We start from the raw sequence: 12090 nt of genomic DNA, 5'->3' as shown, positions 1-12090 counted from the left end.
AGAAAATGTGTGTCCATAACACCAAGGGGGAATCCGAGGAATCACCCTCGATGGATTCCACTTGATGTAACTGCCAAGGTGAACTTGGAGGAATCACCCTCGAGGGTTCACACCTGAGGTGTTGCATGATAGAGTCGTTATCGGGAGTGGTGAAGGAGGAATCACTGTAAGTGCATCTAGTGCCCCTTAGTGATTTTGGTGTATTGAAGACTTATAGGTTAAGGGACTGATGCGTTTGTGAGTGTACACATGTCTATAAGTCTATGAGGAGTTTGATACTTACAGAGAAAGTTGACCCCTAAAAATGAAGTTCTTCGACTGAAGACTTTGGATTTCTGAAGACTTTCTAAATACTTTGAAAGTTAATAAACTGGTGTGACCGTGAAGACTTGGTATTCATTCGAGGAACATGAAGCGTGAAGACTTTTGTTTTCATAGTTTCTTTTTCTCTTTCTTGAGTCATAGGAAACACCATACTATTAAAGGGGGTCGAGGAAATTCTAAGGAAAAGTTTCCAAGTGATGCTTAACTCAAAATCCTACACCTACCAATCCCTTCGAGTGAAGCCATTGAAAATCTCATACAGTTCAGTCAATTTCTTCAGTGACAGAGACAAAGTTCTTCTGGTCTCTGAGGAATTTGTTCTGACCAAGGAGTTAGGAATTCGCCAGTGCGGATTGCCTACAAGTGAGGAACATGATAGCCCTGAGGAATTTGATAGTCAAATTTCCGACCGTTGATGTGCTACGCACCAGCTGTCCCAAAATATCTTCCCACCTAACGGTCATATCATTGAAGGGCATTTATGTCTTATTATGTCAGGCTGCTCCCTAGGCTATAAATAGCCGCCCCCTACAACCACTATCTGGTTGGCTGCTCTGAGAGAAACTGACACTTGTCATTTAAGAGCATTCCATCCTCCGAGGACTTTGAGCGAAAATCATCAAGTGAGGAAAACCCAAACCCAAACACCTACAAACCCAAAGTGATTGAGCATCACTGAAGAGATTGATCCTGCATGGATCCGACGCTTGTTACCTTTGAAGACTGTGCATCTTCTAGACGGTTAGGCGTCATGGTATAGAGCATCCAAGAGGAAATTGTGGATTGCCGAGTGACTGAGTTTGTGAAGGTTAGGAAGTCACCTGAAGACTTACCACGAGTGATTGGGCAAGGTCTGTGTGACCTTAGCTCAAGGGGAATACGGTGAGGACTAAGTGTCCTGGACTGCGTGTTCAGGACTGCGTGTTCGGGACTGTGTGTCCTCGGGTTTGAATACCTAGCCGCCCTAACCAGACGTACAACTGTCACAGCAGTTGGAACTAGTCTACCAAATGATTGTCTTCACCGAGCTAACTGGTTCCATTTCCTCAACCCTTCCATTTCCTCATTACTGTGTTGTGTGTTTGTTCATATCTGTTTGAAGACTTTGACTGAAGACTTTCTCAATTTTCTCAGTTCAATTTCTTCAGTCTGTTTGTCTTCATCCTGTTTATCCTGTGCTTACACTTTCTGTACTCTGTGTCTGTTCTCATTTCATCATGATGACCATGTTTCTGTTATGTTATGTTTGCATCTGAGTACTTATTCCGCTGCAAGTAGTTCTTCTCTTAGGAATTTACTCACCCTGAAATTCCTCAGTGAAGAATTCATAAAAATCGCCTATTCACCCCCTCTAGTCGACTTAACGCACTTTCAATTGGTATCAGAGCAAGGTACTCCCTTGTTCCGTGTGATTTTGGTTTAACCGCCTGGAGTTTTAGTTATGTCGACCGCAGGAATGAATATTGTGACATGCCCCATCTTTGACGGTCATGATTATCCCAAGTGAAAGGCCATGATGAAGAAGCACCTGATGGCGATGAACAATGAGCTCTGGACCGTCACCGAGATTGGTCTTACTGACCTATGCAAGATGGCAGAGGCTGATGATATTCGCAAGTACACGCTACTCAACCTCACGACGAAGGACATCATCTGCTCCGGCTTGTCACAAAATCAGTTCAGGAACGTTATGCATCTCTCCCATGCAAAGCTCATCTGGGACCGACTCTCTGAGGTCTATGAAGGCCATCGATCTCACCATGAACCCTGGTTTGACGACTTCATGGAATCGTGCAAGACTATGACTTTCAATCCAGAATCATCATCCTCTGCACCATGCCTTATGGAAAAAGGTGCCAAGGTAACTGAATGCTACTTATCTGAGTCGAGTGATGATGAATCTGGTGATGAATTTGGACCTAGTTATGTCAAACTTGCTTCCCTTGCCACTAAACAACAAAGAGCTTTGGAAAAAGTTCAAAACATGCTAGATGAGAGCGACGATATGTTGGGTGAAGAAATGGATCATTCTAAAGCTTTGGCTGAAAGTCTTCAGGGACTCCAGTCCAAGTTTGATAACCTTCAGAGTCATCATAACACTCTCTTATCTGATCATTAGAAGCTTTCTTATGAATCTCTTCAAAGAAAGCAAGATCTTGAGCAGTTATGAATGAGTTATGAAGATCTTCAGAAGGAGCGTGATTCACTACTTGCTCAACAAATCAGCGCTGCTCAGGAAGAATTTGTTCCTCCATGTTTGAAATGCATTGAACGTACGTGAATCTGCTAATTCTTCACCTGAATGTTCAAATGCTTCTATTGCTGCAAATTCTTCAACTGTCTCTGCTATCACTTATTCCTCATCTGAGGATACTGCTAGTATCACTGACCATGCAAGGCTAAAGGAATTGTATGTGACAGGCATGTACAAAAGTCTCAAAGGGCATCAGGCTCTTTGTGATGTGCTTAAGAAGCAGATCCTCAACAGGAACCCTAGGAAAGAGGGTATTGCCTTTGAGAGGAGCTCAATGCTGATGGGATTTACTAGAAGCCTGAGCAGTATCCCAAAACCTCATGGGTTGCTGCAAAGGTACCTTCACTGGATCCATCTACTTTATTTGGATTTACATGTGAATCTTCATATTCTTCTGATGAGTCATTTGACTCCAACTATAAACTGTTCAAAAATCAGAATGGTGAGGTATTTGCTAGATATGTTGGCACTAACTGCAGGAACGGTTCCCCTATGAAGAAAATCTGGGTTCCCAAAAGGTGCCTTGAAAATCTTCAGGTGAATGTCATCATGACACCACCTGTGAAGAATAGGAACCCGAGATCAAATTCTTCATATGGACCAAATTCTTCATATGGATCCAAGTCCTCATACGGACCAAATTCCTCACGTGGATCAAATTCCTCAAAAGGATCAAAGTCCTCATATGAACTTCATCGTGCTAACCCTTCTATTTCGCAGGGAAGATCTAAGGATTATGGATATGTGCATTATTCTTCAAATTATTATGTTCATAAGTCCACAAAGAATTTTTCTGCTTATTCATATGCTTACTCTAACCCCTCTTATGTGAAATGAAGTGGATTGGCATCTATGCCACCATTCTCTTATGGAGATTGCAGAATGATGAACTCTTTGCCACCCCTTCAGATGTGGGTGGTGAAGAAAAAGAACTAATCTCTTATGCAGGGTCAGGTCTCCAGACAAACTTAAACGTCTGAAGAATTTGCTGGAGACCTGACTATGCTTGAAAGGACGCAAGCTAATCATGAAGAAATGAATTTTCATTTGTCATGTCCTCATAATGCTTTATCTGTTCTATTGCTTGATGAAATTGATATCATATTCTTCGCTGATGAAGTATATGAGTTCGTAAGCTGCACTAATTCATCTGCAGGATGATCAACCCAAAGCCACCGAGTGGGTCCTCAATAGTGGATGTACAAATCACATGACTGGTGATAGGAGCTTATTGATGGACTCTGCTTTATCTCCATCACATCTGAAGCATATCACCTACGCTGACAAAGGCAAAAGCAAGGTATTGGGTCTAGGTAAGGTTGCAATCTCAAAGGATCGACACATGGACAAAGTCATGCTTGTCGAGTCCTTAGGGTTCAACCTCATGTCTGTCTCAATGCTTTGTGATCTTGATACGGTTGCTGTCTTTGGCAAGTATCGTTGTGTTGTGATCATGGAAGATGACAATTCCAAATTCTTCGAAGGCTTTAGGAGAGGAGATTTGTATATTGTTGATTTCTCTACAGGACCACAACCTGCTACATGTCTACTTGCAAAAGCTTCAGAAGGCTGGCTATGGCATCGACGACTTGGTCATGCTGGGATGAGGAACTTGCACACGCTCGCGAGGAAGAAGCATGTCATTGGCATAGAGGGTGTCAAATTCCTCAAGGACCATTCGTGTGGAGCTTGTGAAGCCAGAAAGATGACCAAGGCCAAGCATCCCTCAAAGACCATCATGACTACCACTCGTCCATTTGAATTGCTTCACATGGATCTCTTTGGCCCTACTCACTATGCCACATTTACTAATGCTACATCTTTATATGGCTTTGTCATTGCTGATGATTATGCTCGATATACATGGGTGCATATCATCACTTACAAAACTAAAGTGCAGGAAGTCTTCAAACGATTTTCCTCGAGGGCTTCAACCAACTTTGGTGTGAAGATCAAGCACATCAGAAGTGACAATGGAACCGAGTTCAAGAACATTGGTCTTGATGACTATCTTGATGAACTTGGTATTACTCATGAGTTATCTGCTCCTTATACTCCTCAGCAAAATGGCGTCGTGGAGCGCAAGAACATGACTCTTGTTGAGATGGCCTGCACTATGCTTGATGAGTACAATACGCCTCCTCACTTCTAGCCCGAGGCAATTGATACTATGTGCCACATCATCAACAGGGTATATCTTCACAAATTCTTCAAGAAGACTGCATATGAACTCCTCACTCACAAGAAACCCAATGTGAGTTATTTCAAAGTCTTCGGTGCTAAATGCTGGATTAGAGATCCTCATCACAGTTCTAAATTTGCACCAAAAGCACATGAAGGTTTTATGCTTGGTTATGGTAAGGACTCGCACACCTACAGAGTCTTCAACACCTATCACCACAAGGTTGTTGAAACTGTAGATGTGTGGTCCGATGAAACTAATGGCTCGCAAAGAGAGCACCTACCTCCTGTGCTAGATGAAAAATCACTCGAGGAATCCATCAAGTTCAAGGCTACTAAGGATGTCATTCCTACCGAAGAATCTGCTGAAGAAGTCATTCCAGAACATGAAGAACGTCATGCTGATGCTGTCGGCGTTCTGGGAACGGGGGTCCCCAGACTTGCCTGCCTACGGCCTGTGGCGTGGCTCAAGTGGGGGCCCAGCGCGGCCCATCTTCATCAGCTCAAGCCCAAGACCCTTGCGGGGCGGGCGACCGGAAGCTTCCTCAGAGGCAGCCTCATCAGGCAGGCTCGCGAGGAGGCGGAGAGATCAAGGCAGGGGCACCTCGCGAGGAGCCCGTGACGCAAGCCATGACGATCGAGACCAGGCGGGCGCCGGCCTGCGCAGTGTCCTTGTTTCCCCTTTGGTGCAAAGGGGCAAGCACAGGCCAAGGCATCAGGCAAAGGTTACCATTCCGGTGCAACAAGACCAAGACCAACAGAGCGGCAGGACGGAGGTCACCATGGAGCCCAAGATGGCATCATCACTAGTGCTTTTGGCAGCCAAAGACCACCTTTGGTCAGGATAACTTGTACTAGATGTTCCCCTTCAAAATGGCCAATTGTTGGCGCCCTTCCCGCTCATTATTTGGGGAGAGGCCCAGCGCCTCTATAAATAGAGCTAGCCACCACAGAGTAGGGGGACATCGATGTAGAGAGGAGGACATCTAGAGATCTGGTAGAGCCCTAGCAGAGAGAGAGAGGCGACTGAACTCACCCAAATAGTTCATCGCACTAGCTCAAGAACACCTCTCGCGAGGTTGTTCTTCCCTTGTACTATTCATCATCAGCCCCTGAGGCAATCCACCACACCACACACTGGAGTAGGGTATTACACCACAACGGTGGCCCGAACCAGTATAAACCTCGTGTCCCTTGTGTTGTTCGTTGTTTCCAGCTTAGATCACGCGAGGAGATTGGACGTAGATTGGTAGGGGAGAGATCTCCGCGCGCACCCCAGTGTTCGAACCTCAAGGGTCTGCCAGAACCCGAAATCCGACATTTGGCACGCCAGGTAGGGGTGCGCCGGAATCTTTCTTCCGTTGTTCGCGTGTGATCTTCCGTCGTGTCCATGGCTGACGCTCATCGGGCTCGCGCCGAGCGCCGGGCTGCTCTCGCCACCCGCGTCGCCCAGACAGCGCCCGTCGGCGGACGCCCTCATCGTTCCCTGTCGCCTGCTGCCAACGCCGCCACCGGCCCGGCGGGGAACAAGCAGCAGGCCTCGTTCCAGCATCCTTCGGTGCGGCAGGAGGGCCGCACCGCTACACCGCCGCTAACTCCAGCCGCTTCGTCGTCCTGCGCCCGTCGTGCCCCCAGGGACGCGCACGCCGCGCTGCTCCTGGCAAGAGAGCTCTTGCACTACCGCCCCGTCGACGACCTCTACGAGGACTGGCTCGCCCGCATCACCGAGCTCGTCAGCACCGTAGGGGGATCCCCCTTGCCGTCCTTCTCGCTGCCTCACCCTCCATTTCGCGCAGGAGGCGAGGATCAGGAGGTGCCTCCACCACCTCCTCCCCAAGAAGGCAGCCCCAGGGCGAGACCCTCCGCGTCCGGCACCTGCAGAGCAAGAAAGGAGCTGCCAAGAGATCCCTCGTCCCCAAGAAGGTGCTCACGCGCTCCCAGCGCCGGCGCGCCAAGATCGTGTCCCTGCACCTCCGTGCCAAGCCCCCGCACTGCTCCAAGTGGCGGCGCGCGGTAATCCCCAGGAACAATCCCAGCACCAGCAAAGGGCGCCGGTGGCCATAGCAGGCTGTCGTGCCCTCACCCCTAAGCTACGCGGTGTCGCATGGCCAGGAAAGTTCAAGCCTGACCTGCCCCCTCGCTACGATGGCACGGCGGACCCCACGGAGTTCCTACAGCTCTGTGAGCTATGCATCGAAGCCGCCAACGGAGACGAAAGGGTCATGGCGAACTGGTTCCCCATGGCGCTTAAGGACGGGGCCCGCACCTGGCTCCTGGCACAATCTCCTCCTGGGACGAGATGCGCACTCGCTTCATCGCCAACTTCTAGGGCACTCGCGACCGGCCCCCGGCCGTGAGCGATCTGTGCCGCATCAAGCAGCAGCAAGGGGAAACCCGGCAGAAATACATCTAGCGCTTCAACAACGCTCGCCTCAAGATCCCTAAGGTGACTGAAGAAGCCATCATCTCGGCCTTCTCCGATGGCGTACGCGACATCAAGATGAAGGAGGAGCTAGCAATCCATGAAGACCTGTGCACATCCTTGGAGCTGTTCAACTAGGCGACCAAGTGCGCGAGGGCTGAGGAAGGGCGCCTTTCCCTCCTCGAACTCCCGGCTGCCGACCCAGAAGAGAAGAAGCCCAAGGCCAAGGACGTGAAGCGCAAGGGGATGTCGTGCTTGCAGCGGAGCTAGACACCAAGCGAGGCAGGGATCAGCCTGAGTCATCCAAGGGCAGCCGGTACTGCGTGTACCACGACCTCCACACCCACAACACCAACGAATGTCAAGAGCTCAGGGCCATGAGAGATGGACGTATCGGCCGACGCCCCGAGCGCAACGACAGAGGCTATGGCCTAGGAGGAGGAAGAGGTGGCGGACGATGGGAAGACCGTGGCCCTCACCAAGGGTGGCGTGACCGACCTCGCGAGGATCGCTGGGAGGACCAGCCTCGCAAGGGAGGCTGGAGAGATCAGCCTCGTGAGGATCGCCCGCACGGCAACGCAGGCCTTCCTCCTCTGCCGCCACCGCCAAGGAGGAACGAAGACCAACATTAAGATGAGGGGGCTGGGGGCTTCCAGGAGCCGCGCGCGATCACTTGCATCTTGGGTGGCGCACAGGCCCTAGCCTCATAGCGCATCTTCAAGCAGTTTGCTCGCAAGGTGAATGCAGTCCTTCCCAAGCTTGAGGCCATGCGCCCTCTCTGGTGGTCTGTGTGCACTATCACGTTCAGCTCAGCGGATCAGCTCAAGTGCGCGGCAACGGCCGGAGTCCTCCCGATGCTTTGCTCCCCGGTCATCAGCAACGTGCAGGTCACCAGGACCCTCATTGACGGCGGAGCAGGACTCAACGTCCTGTCCGTCGAGACGTTCGACAATCTCCAAGTGCCGTACGATCAACTTCAGCTGACCAAGCCCTTCTCAGGAGTCACTGATGGTTTCACTATTCCAATAGGGCAGGTTCGCCTTCCAGTCACCATCGGGCAGCGCAACAACTACCGCACCGAGCTCATCGACTTCGACGTCGCCCACATCCGTCTTCCATACAAAGCCATCCTCGGGTACCCAGCCCTGGCCAAGTTCATGGCAGTGACTCATCATGGATACAATGTCCTCAAGATGCCAGGAAGTGGTGGAGTCATCACCGTACCCTGTGAAGAAAGGGACGCAGTGTGTTCACTTGGGCGCGCGTTCCAAGCCGCAGCAATCGAAGACCCGGACCACAGGAATGGAAGACTTCCCGAGGCGACCCTTAAGAAGAAGAAGGTTTCGCCTGGCCCAAGACATAAGGAGGCAGGCGCCTCCGGAGGTCTTGCGTTAGGATCTGCGCCCAATCAGGGAGCACCACCCTCTCTCACATAGGAAGGCGTGCCCGGCGCCCTCCTCAGGCAGGGCTCGGGGGCTCTTTCTTGGAGAGCCACCGACCTTGCCAAGGTCGCGAGGGAGGCGCTCGGGCACCACTTGGAGGGGTGCTTCCAGGCACGTTTCCCTTAGGAAGGTACAAGGCAAGGAAGACCAAACCCTCAGGAGTTCATCGCAACAAACACCCAGGAGCTACAAGAGTCGAGAGTCATGTGCGGCAGCCGCCGCTTGCCCACCGTAGCCCCACATCCAGGCGAGGATGGTGGGCTGCGCGTCTGCATTGAAGTGCCAGGGCTCAACCGAGCCGCGTATCAGGAGTGCCTCTGGCCTTCGCGCGTGGGGCGTTGTGAGGGTCCACCTCACAGCTACGTTCACATGCCTTTCGGCCTGCCGAACACGGTCGCCGCTCATCGGCGCCTGCTGTGGAGCATTCTGGAGGCCCAGGAGGTCAGGCATTGTGCGGTCCTGGCGGAGATGGAGATGGCCCTCGGAGACCCACCTGTGCCTCTAGAGCCTCTCAAGGCTCCTAGGCCTGGGGGCTCGTGAGGATCGGCGTCATCATCGCACATCGCCCACTTCTTCAACAGCACTTCATCTTCAACGGCACCAGGTGACATTTTCTAAGTTCCGTTCTGAGCTGGGGGCACCCACAGGGCCGCATCATTCCCAGGTCGCGTGGGTTCGTCCCTGCGGCATGTATCTGTTTTGCTTATGCTCTTTACTTACCTTGTTGGGGGCGCCCCTCGGGCTGCATCATCCCCGAGCTGCTCGGGCCTGGCCCAGCGGCGTTTGCTTTTCCCGCGTCTACTTAAAATGAATTTGCTCTTTCGCGCTTAATTGTCACCCTGCTGCTTATCGCGGACTCCTCCGCTTTCACGCAAAGCGCTTGCACGTTAAAAGGGGGGTACCTGAGCATCGCGACTCATGGGCTCCTACTGGCTCTCCAGCCCTCACCCCCTGGCCTTGACCCACGGCATCGCTTCCTGTCATGCCACAGCTGTGGCTGAGCTCGCTCGACGGCCGGGACCTGAGGACGTAGAGCATTTGCATTCTAACCACCCTGCAGGAACACACCATTGATAAAGGCCTAGAGCAAGGCACAACCCGCCTCGAGGTAGGGCCTCGTGAGTCCCGTGCTGGCTCATGAGTGCCTAGATACACCTCTCCTAGCCCTACCGTGTCGGCCATGTGTCAGGGCGGGGTTGTACACGCCCCGGGGGCTCCTCCCGGAGGGGAGCCCCCTCCCACGTACCAGTGGAAGCACCATGCTCCGCGCTGGCTGACGACACTGCCGAGGAGCGGCTATGCCCATACACATACGGAAGCGCTATGCTCCGCGCTGGTGATAAACAACTGAGGGCGGCCTACGGCCGTACCAACCTCAGGGAGCCCAGAGCTCAGTGTCCGGCCCCATCGCAACACCTCCCCTCGGGAGCGCCGCGCGAGGGGGCAGGACACGGGGGCTACGCCCGGGCCTTGCCCGAGCGCACGCCACCCAGCCAGGTCCCTCGGACATGGTCGTCACGCGCCCCTCCCTGAGCGGAGCCAAGGTATGGAAACCCATTTGAACGTCAAGGGGGACTCCTGAGCATCGCGACTCAGGAGCCTAACTTGCCCCGTAGCCCCTCACTCCTTAGTCCCGTCCTGGTTTCCGGTCGGGGCTAACGCTGGGTGAGGTATGCGCGGGGCCGGGCCCTACCGAAGCAGAACGACCAATCCACTCCTTAGTCCCCCTTTCCTACTTGTTGCTTGTGCATCAAGGGGGACTCCTAAGCATCGTGACTCAGGAGCCTAACTTTCCACGTAGCCCCTCACCCCTTAGTCTCGTCCTGGTTTCCGGTCGGGGCTAACGCCGGGTGAGGTATGCGCGGGCCGGGCCCTGCCGACGTAGAGCGCGAGCAAGTAGGAGAGAAAAATGCAAAATCCAGGAAATTCAAAGCAAGTATTACAAGCCATAGATTGTTTCACGGCACCAAACACAAGTTTAAACGCCTCCGCAAGGCATGGTGCATGTTGCAGGAATAAAAACAGGACAGAAGCCGCGAAGGGATCACTCTCCAGTGGCGCTGCCGCCTGTGGTGGAGTCGTGCTGGGCGACCCCGCCTCCTGGGGCCACGGAGCTGGCGGCACCGTGCCCGGGAAAGATGCTGAAGGCGCGGAACCTCCCCAGCAAAGCTTCGGCTCGGCCTTTCACGGCCTCAGCGGCAGCGGCGGCAAGGTCGCCGCTCACGGGTTCCAGCAGGCTGTCGAAGTCGACGTTGGGGTCGCGCAGGTAGACGTGGCTGAGGACATGCGTTAGCGCCGCAGAAGACAGGGCACGCGCCTCGGCCTCGGTCGTTGGGCCAAGGCCGTCTACGACATCTTCAAGCGCACGGACCAGGAAGGGAAGCAGCTTGGCGGGCCGTGCCCCACAGCGGCAAACGGCTCCTCCAAGCCGCTCTTGTAAAGCGTCTTCAGCGCGGCACGAGCCTTCTTCTCCATCTTCGCGAAGGCCACCCGATCCTCCGCCAAGACCTTCGCCTTGGCGTCTAGCTCGGTCCTCTCCGCCTGCAGTGACCGCTCCAGCGTCTCCAATCGGTCGTGGCGATCATCAAGCTCGACGTTCCGGTCCTTGAAGGCAGCCTCCCGAGCCTTCATCTCCTTCTCTCTCTCCTGGCAGCCGTGGACCTCCTTGGCGATCTCGTCGTGCAGGCCTTGCAGCTCGGTTTCTAGCGCCTCATAGCGAGCCTTGGCAGCCGCAGCGCTGCCCAGGGCAGCATCGCGAGCGGCCTTGGCTTAGTTGGCGGCCTGCTTCTCCCCATCGAAGGCCGACACGGCCTGGCTCAGCGCTATTCGGATGGAGGCAGCGGAATGGGCCCAGCCAGAAGCTAGCTCCAGGCGCTCGGTCGCTAGGCGAGGGTCCGCGCTCAGAAGATCCTCCTGCAGCTAGCTCAGTTCGCTGGCGGCCTGGTCCAGGACGGTGACAGAGGGAACAGAAGAAGCGGGAACTGGCGGAGCGGGCAAAGAGGACGGCAGCGTGATCACGGCTTGGCAAGAAGGAACCCCCTGGGCCTTGGCTGCCCCAGCTGCAGCATCGAGCACAGTCGACTCCAGGGTCAGCGGGGCCATGGGGCTGACTCCTCGCCGAGGCATCCCAGTCGGCCTCGCGCCGCGTGCAGGGGCAGGCGCGAGCCGCGCTGTCTTCCTCCCTAGCGGACGAAGGCGCCGCCCCGGCAGATGGACTCGCCCCAAGCAGGGCCGCAGAAGCCCCTCTCAACCTCTTCGCCGTAGGCGCCAGCCTGACAAATAATATGGACATCAAGCCTCGGCGGCAGAAACTAAGCAAAGCACGAATCGAGCACTTACTGGTCGTCGCTCGCAGACTCAAGCAACCTTTGGCCAAACTTGAAACCCGAGAGCCTGCAGCTGGGGTCAGCCTCAGGAGGCCCGGAAGTAGAGGGCACGTCAGGAGGGCTGGAGCTGGCCTCAGACCG

The sequence above is a fragment of the Triticum urartu genome, chromosome 7 (assembly GCF_003073215.2).
Source record: "Triticum urartu cultivar G1812 chromosome 7, Tu2.1, whole genome shotgun sequence".
Classification (NCBI taxonomy): domain Eukaryota; kingdom Viridiplantae; phylum Streptophyta; class Magnoliopsida; order Poales; family Poaceae; genus Triticum; species Triticum urartu.
This window is presented reverse-complemented; position numbering follows the sequence as displayed.